Source organism: Lissotriton vulgaris, chromosome 7, assembly GCF_964263255.1.
Source record: "Lissotriton vulgaris chromosome 7, aLisVul1.2, whole genome shotgun sequence".
Lineage (NCBI taxonomy): Eukaryota > Metazoa > Chordata > Amphibia > Caudata > Salamandridae > Lissotriton > Lissotriton vulgaris.
The window spans coordinates 824,399,166-824,415,574 of NC_141695.1; the positions used below are offsets into that span (position 1 = coordinate 824,399,166).

The following is a 16,409-nucleotide window of genomic DNA, read 5'->3' on the forward strand; positions in this document are numbered from 1 at the left end:
CACCTGTTGTAGCCCATTCCTTTGCGATGTATAGTAGCTGAACCCAGGCGCTGTATCACTTCACCCGGTCGGGGAGGCACAAACTGCAGTGCAGAACTCTGCTTTCGGGACACAGACACCACCGGGCCATGGCATGAGCAGATTGTATTTGGGTCACCTCTCACCAGCCCTGCAGCTACTAGCACAAAAGCTAGCCCGCGCCCACCATCAAACCTAGACTGGTCGCCACTCCTCCACCAAGGACTCAGATGGGAGGCAGGTTCCACCTCACTGACGCTGCAAGATCCGTTTCTCCACTTGTGCCAGTGCCCTCACAAGGGTGCCAGGACAGTGTAATGGACCGCTATATTCCTTGGTTCGTTTCTCAAGGTGATCTCTGTAACAGACTGCTGCAGGACTCCTACATAAATGCTTACCATGGCAGAGTAGAGATGGGCATTTTTAGAAGGCAAAAGTTAAAGGATGCTGTAGGTGACCAGGAGAGCCTCACTAAAGTGCAGCCACATTGAGCCGCTGTCCTTGGTGCCATAGCATTCATTTTCAATCCAAATTCCTAACATGTTTCACTTTTTATCAAATATCACCACAAGAACTCAACTTATGAGCATAAACAGTCATTCCAAATAGCAAGTGCTGCTAGTTTGTAAGCATAAAGAATTTAAAAGCCAGTGCCACTGAATTGTTGCAAAGTAGTACTTTCTAAACCTAACGATGAGGCTGAAAGTTCAATAATTTTAGTGGCACAAATGTGAGTGGTTGCACTCACACAAATCGGTCCTAACTGAGGGAGCTTGCTATTAAATTTACAGTTTATGCCATATGTGCATGCTTTTCATTTACTCAGGAACTTAACCAGGTCTGATGAGCACCTCGTTAAATCCACACAATATTCCCAGCTCACGAGGCCTACAATACCGAAAATACACTCGTATATGTACACTACTTACGACTTGTTCTCTATTCACCATTACAATCATACCAGTGGGTGCAAGAGTACCTGCATATAAGAAATCTGCACCTGGCTCGATTTTTTGGAATCACGCTCACCACATAAAGCTTTCTTATAGAGCAAAAACACCAATACTTTTAGCTACTGGTGAAAAATATGTATATGCAATATGAGAGGTTAGAGGTAAAGTCTATTTGAAGGATGAGAAGGCAGATTAGATATGTGATATGTATCGAAGTGTTAAAAGTAAAAATTAAAAGAATTTGAGGAGTAATAGGTTGGGTGAAATAGGAGGTCTGCATGAGAAGAAATACAGTCGGAGAGCAGAAGTGTTGGCATGAATGGTCTACAGTGAGTGAGCAGTAAAGCCTTGAAAAGCATCTAAAGGCTTCCTCCAGACTTCAAGGACAACATCTCATTACAAAACAAATAATGTACATTTTGCTACTTGCAGTGTCAATGAGAAAAATAAACATACAATGAATATTATGAAGCAGCCATACAAATTCAAGATCGAGTCGAGTCCTAGTTTGACACAGATCAGAAAAACAGTTCTGTGTATCACAGCATTTGTTTCAATTGTAAACGATTAATGTCAATAGGCAAAGGGGGTTTAAATCAGAAAATGGCTAAATCGATCCCCCTATTGAGGTTTACAATCATCATCAAAACCCCACTATTACATTCATAATACAGTCTGCTTCACTTTCAGTTTTTACGTCTCAATTTTTGCAGCATCTCGTCGTCATAGGCTGGTGCCTTGATGGCTTCCATCTCAAAGATCCGACTTACTCTTAGTAGACATTGCGGAGACCTTTAATTTTTATTCCCACAATTTAGTCCCATTTTATTAAAGTAGCTTCAAACATTAAGCAAAAGAATGAAACCAACTACACAAATTAAAACTATAAATAAAGAGATTAGAATTGAACACCGCACACTTCCTCCAATGCTAGCAAACCTGCTCACCAACTTTCCCAAATCCTATCCCAGTCTCCCTAAACAAGGAACCAACTGATTGCCAAAAAACATACTCCTCAAGAGCTTTTGCCATACAAGAAATAGAGCCACATTTGTTATATAAGCACTAATAAACTTACTGTTATCAAGTGTGAAGGAATCGGAAACAAAATCAGGATTTGGTACCACCGGACAGCATAGAACTACAACTTTAATTTTCTACACCCTTGGTCCACCCTCCATATGACACTCAAGTTTATTATTTATTTTGAGGTCTTATATAGCGCGAACAAGATCCTTGCGGATATCAGAGCGCTTTACAATCAATAAGGCTGGGCATACAAACTAATAACTGCAGGCACATCAAGAATACAAAACACATAGTGCAAAGTGAGGCATTAGGGTACAACATAAGAGCGTTGAGTTAGGTCCTGGTCAGTGTGCATACCTAGAAAGTCTGGAGGCCCCCTGTCCAAATAGGTGTAAAAGGAAAGGGAGTGCTTGGTTCCCGAGATACCTTGGACTATGGGTAGGTGAGTTTCAACATGAGGAACTCTTTCCCTTCCTTTTTGAATGAAACAGTAGAAGCATTTAGTCTGGTTTCTGCGGGCAGTGAGTTCCAAATCCTGGGCGCCATCCCAGAGCAGCTTCGTTTATATGTTTTCTTCCTGTTGAATCTTTGGGGTTTCAGTAGCAGGTTTTCAGCGTTTCTTGAAGTTCTTGTTCCACCCAAAATCGTCAACTTCTGTGCGAGGTAACTGGGTGCTTTGTGGTGTAGGGCCTTATGAGTCATGCATGTTATTTTTAGGTGAATTCTGGCTTCAAACGGTAGCCAGTTCAAGGCTTTTAAGTCTGGGGAAATATGGGAGCTTCTCTTTGAACCAGTGAAGAGTCTCGCTGCTGCATTTATTGAGGCTCTTAGGGGTGCTGTTGTCGCTCTAGGGAAGCCACACAAGGATATACTTCCGTACTCCACCCTCCGGATAACTAGCGCTTGAAGTGCCGACTTAAAATTGCTTGATGGCAAAAATGGTTTCAGCTTCCTCAGAGTGTTTATCTGGAAGTTTGCTCCTTTTGCTGCATTACTAATGTGTTTCTGCATGGCTAGGTTGCTGTCAAGAGTTATTCCAAAGGATTTAGCTGAGTCTACAAGGTTAGGTTGGACGTTGAATGCCGTAATATGTTTGACCAGGTCTTGCATCATGGGGACTTTGACGGGTGGGGCTATAAGGAGGAATTCAGTTTTTGGGCGTTCAATTTGAGATGGTTTTCTGCCCACCAAATCTGGGTGTTCCTGAGCGTTGTGTTGAGCACTGTAATGTCTGGAATGAATCTTGAGATAGAGTTGTGTGTCATCCGCATACATATGAAATTGGACGTTAGACGCATAAAGCAATTCAGTGAGGGGTTCCAGGAAGAGATTGAACAATATCGGAGATAGTTAGGAGCCTTGTGGGACTCCCAACGTGACTGGTACTGGATTGGAGAGAATGCTGTGGACCTTGAATTTTTGCGTTCGGTTATGGAGGAAGGAGGTGAACTGGTTTAGTACAGATCCAGATAGCCCCATTCTATGTTTTAGGATATCTATCAGGTTTTCATGTTTAACCGTATCAAAGGCTGAAGATAGGTCTAGCAAGATGAGAAGACATGCTCCGTTCTGATCCAGGATTTGAAGCGCATCATCAATAATGTGTGTCATGACTGATTCGGTGCTATGACCCGCCTTGAAGCCTGATTGGTGTTTGTTAAGCAGGTCGAAGTGATCAATATGCTTAGTGAGTTGGTGATGAACGCATTTTTCCAGTAGTTTGGCAAAGGTAGGAATATTGGAGATAGGATGATAGTTGTTACGTCAGATGGGTCGGCTGAGGGTTTCTTTAGTATGGGAGAGACCTGTCCAGTTTTGAGGGTATCTGGGATACAGCCTTGTTGTAGAAAACTGTTTATAATTTTGGTCCAAAGGGGCATAAGCCATGGGTGACTTGGGATTACTTACTTTGGAGGGAGAGGGTCGGAGGAGTGATTGGACGGCTTTAGTGAAGTGAGAATCATGCCTAAAGCTTCTTCCGAATAAGTATCGAAGGATGACCATGCTGCGTTGTTTTTTAAGTGAAGCTTTGAAGTGATTTGGTGTGGTGCTGAAGGGGGTGGGAGTGCGATGTTCACCAGCGGTCTGGCGTGTAGTACTAGGTCATTTAGAAGCTTCTTCTTGATGTTGTCAGTTTTCTGACTGAAGAAGTCAGAGAATTCTTCACAGTTGGGTTACAAGCTGGCTAAGACTTGAAGTTGCTGGGGAACATCCTTAGTTTGGGTTTTGATGGGCTCAAAGAGTTTTTTTGGCCGATTTCTTGCTAGGTCTAGTTGGTGGATAAAGAAGTCGGCTTTAGTGCGCTTGATCTTTCTATAGTACGCGTTTCTTTTTCTCCTTAGAGACTTAAGGTGAAACGAAGATGGGACTGTTCTCCAAATGCGTTCATGAGATCTGAGAGACCGTCTATCCTACTTAAGAAGACCGTTGTACCAGGGCTTAGAATCTTTAGTGGAGACTCTCTTTAATTGTAGGGGGGCTACCTCATTAATTAACGAGGTCATAGAGTTGAAGTAGTGGTTGGTGAGATCATGTACGTCGGAGGAGCCTGCGGGGGGCAGAATACGGTTGGAGCAGGCAGTGGGTAAAGTGTTGGAGTTTAGTCTTTTTAGGTCTCTTTTCCAAATCTTTGGTTTTGTGGATTGAACTGAGTTAAATTTCAGAGTTTCGTTGATAATAAAATGGTCTGACCAATCACAGGGTTGGATCGAGACCAACTGAATGGCGTCACTTTTGGAGATTATTAAATCCAGGATTGACCCTTTTTTGTGTGTAGGGCTGTTACACATTTGGGTAAGGGTAACGTCAACAAGGAACTGTTTAAGACTATTAACCACATCGTTGTTGTGGTCGTCCCAATGGAGATTGAAGTCGCCCAGGAATATTTGGGTAATCTGCCGCTCGGTGTTCGAGGAGATGATATCCATGAGGTGTTAGGTGAAGATGAGGTTGACTCTAGGTGGATGGTAGATGTGTATCGAGCATATTGTGTTGCCATTACTGCTAAGGTTGAGGCATAAGTATTCGCAAGAGGTGAAGACAGGGGATATGGCTCTGTTTACAGTAATGTTGCTCCGATGTATGCAGGCGATACCACCACCTATCTTGTTGATTCTGTCTAGTCTCATGATATCATAATTGGGGGGCACTAGGATGTCTAGGAGTGGAGTGGAGGATTCTGTTACCCAGGTTTCAGTTAATATAATCAAGTCAAGCTCTTGTGAGATGATGAGGTCAGCTATGTCTGCTGCGTGTCGAGAGGCAGATCTACAATTTAGGAGTATGCATTTGAGACGGGGAGTGGTGAGGGAGGAGGTGGGATCTTGAGTGATAGGGACTCTTCTAAGGTTATTATTGATGATGCCTCTTGTTTTGCATGGAGGGCCTGTAAGGGTTGGGAGGAATAGTAGGAATGGGCATCTGAGTAGGAATTAAGGTGTTCGAGAGATTGGGTTCGTAAAAGTGAAGAAGAGAGAGGAGATTGCTCTCGGAGAGCGGGTTGGTGCAACACGTTGGGCATGCTACTGTGTTACGGAGGGGGACTTTCACAGCTGTGTAGGGTAGATTTCAATATTATAGAAGGGTGGTTCGGGCGTTCTCTAGCAATCAGAGTTCTTGGAAGAGTTGTGTGCCTGGATTGTTTCGAGAACACATCCTTAAAAGATTTGAGTTCGATTTTGATTTGATGTAGTGCAATCAATCTCATCCAGTCTAGGGTCTGGTGCGCTGATATATGAGGTTGGTGGCTGTGTTATTCATGTGGAAGGCTGTGTAGTGATTGGGTTGAGTGAGTGGTCGAGTGTAGGTAGGTGTAGTGTTGAGTGGAGAGTTGTCAGTGGGTGGATGAGTTATGGGTGTGGATGGATGAGCTAAGCACTTTGATGGGGGGTTGTTATGGGAGTGGATGGTGGTGTGATAGAGGTAGATAGCTGAATAGTAGGGGTGGTTGACTGAGGTGTGAGCGTGGGAGGGGGAATTGGGAGAGGGGTGAAAAGTGGGAATGGCGAGTTTTCAGAGTTGCGGAGGGGTGTCCTTTTATGTGGCAGCAGATGACTAGGGGGGGGAATAGGCGAGATGGGGTGAGGGGGAAGATGTTTTCTAGGAGATTGAGACTGCAGTCTGCGGCTTGAATAAGGATAATACCGTTATTGTAAAGGATGATAGTAGCAGTGGCTTGGAAGAGCTGGGAGGGGGGAATATAAATAACAAACACATGTGCGGTTTTCCTCGTGGAGGAGATGGAAATTGTATCTTAGAACGCTTTCCTCCAATGGGCTCTTCGTTTCATGTGAAAAATTATATCCATGGTTGTAATCCTGTTGTGCGGTGAGAAGTAAGGGTCAGCGAAGAGTTTCGAGGTGAAGTTTTATGAAATTGTGTTTAAATCGTTTGGCCGATTTTTTAGAGAGGGTGGTTGGGGGGGGGGGTAAATGATGTTGTAGGTGTGAGTGCCTGAGAGCTCCATGTTATGCCCAGCTCACAGTGGAGCAGGGGATGAGGCGCAAGGTGGGACGTGGCGAGGGGGGTGTAGTGTAGGCTGGGTAAGGAAACAGGAAAAGAGGTGGTCAGAGAGACTTGAAGAGATGGGGAGTATCCTGGTGAATGCCGGTAGGGTGGGTGAGGCAACAGGTGACGGGCGTGGCTCTATGGGGTAAGTGATATGTGGCGAGCAGAGAGGAGGTGTAGGGTAAGGTGGGTGAGGAGGACAGGTGATGACGTGGTAAGAGAAACCTGTACAGGAGAGGAGAGGTATCCTGGTGAATGGGAGTATGGTGGGATGGGGTCGGTAGCAGGGTGGGTATGAGCCTAGTGATGGTGCGTAGTGTTCGGGTGGGAGGGAAAGGATGAGGTGTTAGGGTAGGGCTGGGGGGGACGAGGCTTAGTGAAAGAATATATTAGAAAGAATAACTGGAGGTCTCTAGAGGGATGAATGAAGGGAAGGGTGGGACGAGGCTTGTAAAAGACTAAAGTGGAGAATGTAAATGTAGTATGTAGAGGGGTGGGTGAGAAGACTTTCTGACCTAAGGCGATATATCAGACCTCCATGGAAGAGGCAGCCTTAGATGGTCTACATATAGGGATGGCTAGCTGTATAGTCCTTTGTTACTGTTCTTTACATGTGTAAGAGATCCTGTGGTCCGATGTCTCTGTCACTTCCAAAAGTGAGGAACTGTGGACTAACCGAAGAAGTCCTGTTCCAATGGTAAAAGGGAAGTTGAGGGAGAATAATCCTCTTTCCATTGTGACGACTTGTAAATAGAGGGGATGATGTAACAGATAGTTGGGATTGACCAGTGGCTGGGGGAAATCTCTTATCTTGTTTACTGGCTTGGCCATTTTGGGATCGAGAAAGAGAAAAGATATAAAAATGACCCAAAAGCAACTCCATTGAAAATACTAAAAGTACGATTGAATGCGGAGTGGCAGAGGTATGATTAAAATCTGATGTTAGCTTTACACAATTGCGGGTATGGTAGATTATGATACAAAACAGGTAGAGTCAGTAGTTTATGGAGGCAACAAGCAGAGCAGCTTGTTAAAGCAGGGTCCCTTTGTTGCGTCGGGCCCATGTTGCCATGGGGTCATGAGCTCTGAACAGACTGTACTTTTTCTTGTTTTTTTAATTTATTTTTTTATTTAAAAAACAAAAACTCCCCAGCAGTGTGAGGGGCAGCGACGCCCAGTGTGACACATCTCGGCGCAGCCTTTCCAGTGGTGGTGTCAAATTTTTGGTAAAGAAGTCGGTTGAGGTCCTAGTGACGTGTATTCCTAAATATTTAAAGGAGTCTTCTGCAATCACTAATGGGCATTCCGTGTGAAGTGCTGGCATCGGTCCCTTTAGGATGAAGACGACCGATTATGTCCAGTTGAGTGTGTTACCCGACAATATCCCAAGAGTGTTACAAATATTAAGGAGTTCAGGTATGCCGCCCTCCGGCTCCGTGAGATATACTAACATGTTGTCTACAAAGAGCGAGAGGCGGTCTTCCCAACCCTCCCTCCAGTTGATCCCTTTCAGCAACGGAGCTGCCCTAATCAGTGATGCCAGTGGTTCCAGCACTAGTGCAAATAAGAGTGGGGACAAGGGCATCCCTGGCGTGTTCCCCTCGCGATCGGTATCTCTTCTGACATGTGGCCATTAGCAGTTACCCGGGCCACAGGTTTGGTATACAGTAGTCGTATCCACGCCCTGAATTGAGGACCAAAACCCACCCGCTTCAATACTCCAAATAGCTATTCCCATTCCACCATATCGAACGCCATTCTAGCATCCAATGATAATATCACCGTCGGGCCCGTTAGGAATGGGGCCTTTGCCAGCACCCCTTGTACACGCCTCAAATTAAGTGCCGTGTTCCTGTGGGGTAGGAAGCCAGACTGGTCTGGGTGTATCAATTGCGGTAGATGGACCATCAGTCTGTTTGCCAACAGTTTTGGTAACATTTTTGCTTCTGCATTTAACTAAGATATTGGGCGGTATGACGCACATTCCGCCTGTGGCTTCCCAGGTTTTGGGATCGCCACTATTGTTGCGATACGCTGGTCCAACGGGAGTTCCGCTTTCTCCAAACTTTCCTTATACATCGCCAATAGGGGTGGGCCTAATGTGTCTGGCATTTGCTTATACCATTCTATGGGTATCCCGTTGGGCCCCAGCGCCTTTCCCGATTGCACCGCATTAATTGCAGTTTGCAATTCTTCAAGAGTCAGTTCCCTTTCCAGTTCCAATGCCGTCTCCGGTATCAGAGTTGGCATCTCGATACGGTCCAGGGAATCCTGTATCTCTGCTTCCGTTAGCACTGCAGTTGGACTGTATACCTCTCGGAAGTGTTCAGATAGTAAGTGTACTATTGCTTCTGGGTGTGAGTGTAAAGTTCCCTCCCGCAACCGTAACTGTTGTATTCCCTTCGTGCCCTCACCTTTCTTATCCAGCCATGCTAGCATTTTACCAGCTTTGTCACCTATATCATAAATGTTATGTTTAGTCATTGTAATGTAGGCCATTGTCCGCTTTTCAAGGTAGTCCTTGAACTGCCGTTGGCGGAGTTTCAGGGTATGTGCTGCGTCTTGAGTTGGATCTAGTGTGTAAGCAGTATCTGCCTCTGAAAGGGCCAGTTCTAATTCTGTCAGTTCCCTCTGCTGCAATCGCTTGTGTCCAGTGATGGATGCGATAGCCTGTCCCCTAAACACCATCTTGTAGGCTTCCCATACTGTAATGGCATCTACTGACGCCGTGTTTTCCTCAAAGTAGTGTTTGGTTGCAGTGCGGAGTTCTTTCTTGATGGCAGGAACTTTAAGGTAGCCTGGATATATGGGGTACAAACGCTGGTGTGCTTTTTCTTGACAGGAGAGTGTCAGCAGTATCGGGGAATGGTCTGGAATACCTCTCGGTTTTATGTCTACCTTCTCAACAGTCTGGATGCCGGTGCCCAACAACAAAAAATAATCTATCCGGGATAGACTATTATGTACCGTGGAATGATATGTATATTGATAAGTAGTGGGATGTATGTGTCTCCAGATATCTATGTCCCATAGCTTCTACAAACCCCTGAAATCGTGAGGGTCCAGGTGTTTGCAGTCGAGCAGGGTATCTGTCTAATGCTGCATCAATTGTGGTGTAGAAATCCCCTCCTATGATAAGGTCTCCCTCTGGTAGTGCGAGTAGGAATTCGCCGAGTGCCGGCAGAGCCACCGAGTGGAGTGCTGGCGGTATGTATACCGACACTATATTCAGGAGTCTGCCCTCCCACTGGCCCTGTACTGCTGCAAATCGACCTTGATCATCAACCTTAGTCTGTAAGACCAAGAACGGTGATGTCTTCCTAATCAGAATGCCTGTTCCCCTGGATCCCGAGGAAAATTCGGAGTGTACGATCAATTTGAACCCCCATCTATCCAGTGCTTTGCATGCTGTTCCCGTGAGATGCGTCTCCTGGAGCAGCGCCAGCGCCGGGCCATGACGTTTCAGAGCGTGCAGTATCAGTCCCCTCTTTATTTTGTCCCCCAGCCCTCTCACATGCCATGTTAAAAGTTTAAGGGGTTGTACTGACGACTGTTGTGTCAATGCATCCGGGCCATTAGGTATGGATTCCGATGCCATAGATAAAGCTTAATTGTGAGGAGTACCCCATTTTCTGGGTTTCAGATAGTGGCTTCGCCGAGTAGGCGAAGGTGGAACCTGGGAAAGTGCCTAAATAACACTCGCCATGTGTACGAGAAAGCCATTCCTCTGGTGTGTGTCGTGTCTCCTGAGCTAGAAGTCTATTTCGCAGTCGCTGCGGTTTCTTATGAGCATCGCCATTAACTATCGCTAACCAATTACAAAAACTAACAACCATCCCCCCCCACTCCCTTCCCCGCCCTCCCTGCTTAGCGGTTCTGCAAATACCCGCCACCCCAACTCAGCAGAGTGCTCTTGCCCTCCCAAAAACATTGTACTTGCTTGTCCGGGGTAAGAGGTCCAGCGGGGCCCCAGCCCTCCTTGCCCTCCAAGGCCCGCCTCAGTCCGCCGCCCCAGCTGGCCCAGCTTAGGTCATGGTATGTGTTACTTGTTCTTGTTTAACAGTTCGCCGGTAGTCTATCAAGTGGTGCCTGCAGCGTCACTTCAACTATTCCTTCTCCTGGCTCGATGCCTGCTCCGATTCAGAGAGTCTTGTTCCTTGCGTTCCCAGGTCGTCTCCATCTTCTCTTTGGCGGCGAGGTCTGTTTCCGCGTTTTGGGTTCCCCACCGTTCGCCATCCCTCGATCCAATCCTGTGCCGCTTCTGGTGTATCAAAAAACCATGTCCGACCATCTGCGACTACTCAGAGCTTTGCAGGAAAAATCATGGAATAGGGCAGCTCCCGAGTTCTCAGTACTTGTTTCACCTCTTGAAAACTTCTTCTGCGCCTGGACACCGCCGCAGTGTAGTCCGGGAAGAAAGTTATTACGGAGTTTTGCACTCGTATGGGCAGGAAAATCCTTGCGGCTTGTAAGATGGCGTCCCTATCCCGGAAATTAAATAATTTTGCAAGTACTGGTCTTGGGGGGGCCCCTGGTTTCGGTTTGCCGCCGGGTACCCTGAGAGCTCGTTCAACTGAGAAGAAGCTGGAGAGCCCCTTGGGTTGTAGCCTAGTCTTCACCAGTTCCTCCACGTAGAGGTCCATCGCTTGTTTACCTTCTGTCTCCGGAACGCCTATTATACGTATGTTGTTCCGTCTTGCGCGTCCTTCCTGGTCATCAAGCTTTTCCGCAAGCAATTTGTTTTCTTTTTGAAGTTGAGAGACAACTGATTGTAATTCAGAGGTGTCCGTTACCAGTGATTTTGCCACTATCTCCACTTCCTTCACACTGTCCGCCATCTTATGAAAATCAGCGCGGAGTAGCGAGACGTCGGTTGAGATAGAGCCCACCATATTCTGAACGCTAGTTAGTGTCTTCATGATATCTTCTAGGGTGATTTTTTTCGTCCAGTCTCCATCTGGGCCTTTCCCCGTAGGTGAGAGCCCTTCCGATTGGGTTGCCGAGCTCCTCGCGAAGGCAAATTTATCCAATTTCGCCTGCGTGGCACTGTTCTTGGGGCCTCTCCCTGCCATGGCGTTTTCCGCGTAGGGTATCTGACTCCCTGTGGTACGCGGGTCTGCTGTTTGGCCGTGTATGGTGGGAAGGCTATGATAGATCCAGGTAGGTTATCCTTCACATTCGTATAGACGTCAAGCGCCCTGTGTCACAGCCGTCCCGCGTCGTCGGTGGAATCTAGATAGGCTGTTCCCTGACTCGGGCCTCTTCGTGTCACAGTTCCTTGCCCCTCGCCACCGTTTCGCCAATGCGTCCGCCCCAGCAGAGTGATTGCGAGCGCGACTTTGCAAAAAGAAGTCAGTGATGGGTAAACTGTCAACGCTCCCAGGCGCTAGGGGGTTTGACCGTGATTTACAGGTCCATGTATGGCCGCATGCACCGCACCAGTATCATACGGCTGGTCAGTTAGTCGCGCAATTTAGGAGTCCGCCGCCACTCAGTGGCAGATGGCGCGCCGCGTTGCCTCAGGGCTCACCAGTATAGCCGTCGGGATCTCTCTATGTGCAGGAGAGGTTCGTAATGGCGCCGTTGCTTGGGTCTCACGGGGAGCTGCAGCCTTGTCAGTTGTAGCGCCGCCTCCAGGAGTCAGTGTCTCGGTGGCAGGTAAGGCAGGTACCGACGCAGCCTGTAGTGCAGGTGGGCTAGGCAGCAGCAGGAAGGGGTCGAGGGCAGTATCCAGGGTGTCAGGTGCAAGGGTGGAGCCGTTGCTGGCTGAGAGGCTCTGAACTTCAGCTATCAGTCCTACCCAGGGTTCTGCAGGGTTGGAAGCCAAGACTGTGGCAACCGGATATATATTAGTATTGGTAGGAATGATGTTAGAACCAATAACTAGATTTGAGAAATCAGCAAACACATCAAGTTGACACCAGTGTGTTTGTAAGAATGAACTATGGAACCCAAGATTTAAAAGTTAGCAAACAGATCATGTTGATACCAGGGTCAGATAAAATCATCCGAGAAGTGCAAATCAGAAAATGTGAAAACCACCATAGTCATACCGCTAATGTGTGCAGAATTTAAAAAGCGCATGCATGAATGCATGGCAAATATCTACAGTGTGTAACATAAACCTTGAAAACAATGTGAGAAAAACTATAAAAACAGAGTAACTGTGTGGGAAATTTAGACCGAGTACCCCGTGTTCACTCTTTCGCCAGTTCCATCAGAAGATTATAGCAAATGGGTGACCGGCATGTCGGCATCAGTGCCGGCATGTACTCTGTGGTATACTACAAACCCCAATATGCAACAGAATGGATTTTAGAAACCTCCAGTGTCACAGAACGAACATTTATACAAGAGATGATGAGGTGAAGAGACAATGTGATGCTCGCTAAAACATTTCTTTAAAAACATGTTAGGAAAAAAAAAAACTAAACTATTGTAGATGGTCAAACAGAAAACTTGAAATACCTTCAGTGCAATATATAGCCCAGTATGCAGAGACACCTGTGGAAGAACCTTGGGAGAACTATGCAATTAACCTAATCTTTACATGTAAACATAGCTCAAAATTACTTGGAACTCCATGCATAACCAAAATGATGGCGATTGCTTATAGCGTTCAGCCCGCCACGACACATTCATGCGGCTTCCCGTTGTTATGCGTTTAGATTCCCTGCGTTGGGTGTGCCAGCGATTTCTGCACTGCTTCCCATTTGCAGTGACGTAAAAAACACACCCACAAGCATCCCCCTTCACCTGCTGGGCTGCCCCGGGACACCGCAGGGGGCCACCTACGTGGGCGGCCACCTTAGTGCCACAGAATGGCAAAGACCCCTATGAGCGGTCTAGACTCTGGGACCTGGAGAGTCCCCAGTGATGTCACCTCAGGTGGGGGAAGGGCGGGGACAAGGGTATAAGGCCTGGGGTCGCGGGCCTGGCGCCCTCTTTGACCCTGGTCGGCCTTGTGGAAGGATCCTCCCCCCCCCCCCTTGACCTAGACGAGCGGTGCTGCCCGGACGCTGTTTTCAGGCGAGTTAGTTTACATAGAACCTGTGGCGTACAATAGTATTGTGGATTACATAAGTTCGTAAGGGGATGTAATGGCTAGAGTAGCTCATTGGGTTATGAAGAGCTCAGACACAGGAAGTGAGGGGGTACGAGCGCTGCATAGAAGAACACCACAATTTATGTATATCATGTATTTGTTTCCCTCATGCAGTGGGTGGGAGCTGTGCCTTGGTGATTGTTTATAGGCCTATCAGCGTGAACATTACCCGATGGTGTCAGAGCGCTTGACTCAGAATGAAGTTGCAGATGATGTTGGGTTAAAGGTGTTGGTTAAAACGCAGGAAGGGGAGAAGTTGGATGTACAGTGGCTAGGTGATTTGTTTATGGGCTTATTAGCCTGAACATTACCCGAAGGTGTCAGCGCGCTTGACATAGAATCAAGTTGCGTTAAAGGGGTTGGTTAAAATGCAAGAATGGTAAAAGTTGTATGCACAGTGGCAAGTGGAAGCATTTCTATGTACACATGCAATGTTACTGCTGAGATGGATGTCCATCATAAGAGCCAGTTGTGTATGCCTTCTTGCTCACTTCTTGTAGGTGAGATGTTGCGTGACAATTATACAGATGTGATTAATGGTATTGCATTCTCTTCTAGCCCGTCCAGCCCCCCAGTGCCTGGTATGATGTGTAGGTTGGGCGGGGTTGGAGCTATTCACGTCTTGCTTTATGTCCATGCAGGCAATCAGGCAGAGGAGGATGTCGGGGCACGCCTCATGGAAGGTCACGGGAGTGACCATGGGTAAACAAGTGTCGGCGCACTAGGGTCAGTGGGCCTGAGATAACGGAAACAGGTGTGGTTTGAGGCTAACGTGTTTTTCTGATTTCAGATTGTCTGTTGGCAAAAAATTAGACGACAAAGAGGACTTTGGGATTTGATCTGGAGCAGGTATGGTTGGACACACTATCTATGATTGCACAGTCCAAGTGTACACTGGTTATGTGCGGCTTCTCACTATAAAATGGGACACCATTGGAGCCGTTGCTCTTGGGCCTGGGTGTACCAACAGTGGTAGCATCAGGTTCGATGCCCAGCAACCGAAACGCATACATCCTGTGATTCGGGGGTAAGCCTGTTCTTCCAGTGTCATAAATGAGATGCCCCCTTGTAAAGCAACTGGCGCAAACGTATTGGGGCGGGGACACGGACGACTGAGTTAGGGCTTGCGCACCTGTCAGCTGCCTACATGTATTTTGCGTATAAACTGAGTCTTAAGTTAACTGGGGCAAGCCGTCATTGGTTCAAGGGCCTGCAGCCGGATGTGCCGGGACTAGGGGGCTGGGTGCCATGGGTGTACACACAATGCGGTGTGGTTCCGGCAGAGCTCTTGTGTGTGACTATGTACAGCACTGTTAAGTGGGAATGTGAGGTGTGTGTATGACAGCCTCTGCGGTTGGTTGAGTGCGCCATTACTGTTTGCGAACTGGTGGGGGTTTGTGTGACAGCAATGTGCCATGGGGAGCGTTCTGTATCTCCTGTGCACATCACCACTGTGCGTGAATGCACAGCATTGGTGTGTCACAGATGGGATTTTATATACCATCATTACATACCTTCACTGCAAGTGTGAGCAGGGTCACAACCTTTTGAGTCCCTGTGGTTCTAATGGTGTGGGTGTCGAAGCTACCCACAGGAATATGCAATATTTTAAACCTCAGCACGGGGAGAGAGCGGGGTGTTGGATTTATTGTCCAATTAACGGTGACTGTATAGAGCTTTGCCAACATTTGGTAGTGTGTAGACAATTTGACTCGGATCAAACAATACAAGGAGGTAGCAAACGGTGCATTACAGGAGGTAAGGCGACATGTGTGCAAGTTACAAAAGCCTACAAAGTACAAGTAAAGAAGAACGGGTTAAAAAGTGACTCTAAAGCACACACCCCAAAGTTCAATGGTCATTTCTGACTTAGCATGGGAATAATTGACTTAGTTTCAAGAACACTACACTTCTGCATCAGCCGCTGGAGGTACGCAAGTATGTGCCCCACCCAACTCCTTGAGGGAATGGATTGTGGGTAACTAGTTCTCGTAACTGTCAAACAAGTTTGGCCTTGGTGGCGTGGGGGGCATTTATGGCCCGGTCTAATTGCAGAGAATCCATATTGCTATACGGAGGGGGGCAGGGCTTCTAATGGATGTTTTATTTCTCAAATGCAGGAACCGCGCCAGAGAACCGTCCTACACACATGGAGGTCCACTTGAAATATCAACAGGTAGAAGGGTCATAGCACGCCGGGGGCAGTGTGCTAGGATCTGGGACACCCAGGTCCTCCCCAGGTGTTAGGACTGTCCCTGTTGGGGGGCACACAGGTTACACCCCATGGAAGTATTACATTCGCAGTCAACTGGTGAATCTGAACTTAGCAGATAGCTCCTGGACGATAAGTGGAGGTTTTTCTCTTGTAGAACATCCGATTGAAACTGGGCATTTTGTTGATTTAATGGGCAATAATTGGGTGTTCGGTCGTTAAGCAGTGGGAGACTATGGGCAAACCATGCATGCCCTGTGGAAAAAATTAAATGCATTTTCTTTTAAACAACTGGTGTATCTGGGCATATCATGCATCCCATGTGCAATAAGGGAATGTGCTCTTTTGTACAGCAACTGGTGCACAAATAAAGGGCTCTGATCCTGTCAATCGAGCGAGCAATGGGCTTACCTGCAATGCTGGTTAGGGGTGGTTTTCACGGATTTGTTATTTCTTCCAGAAACGCACAGGTTTTGTTCTTAATGGTCAACCACGGCGAGCAGGCTGGCCTGCCAGGGCTCAGAGCAGAAGCAGGGGAAGAACACACTGGGGCCAGTGTGTGGGGTTCTGGGTCAGCACGTCCAGG

At 47.1% G+C, this 16,409-nt stretch overlaps 1 protein-coding gene across 1 annotated transcript in view; it reads right to left on the reverse strand.

The window, feature by feature from the left end:
- PGS1 (phosphatidylglycerophosphate synthase 1) overlaps positions 1 to 16,409 on the reverse strand; it is a 676,499-nt gene that overhangs the window by 570,750 nt on the left and 89,340 nt on the right. The window lies entirely within an intron of this gene.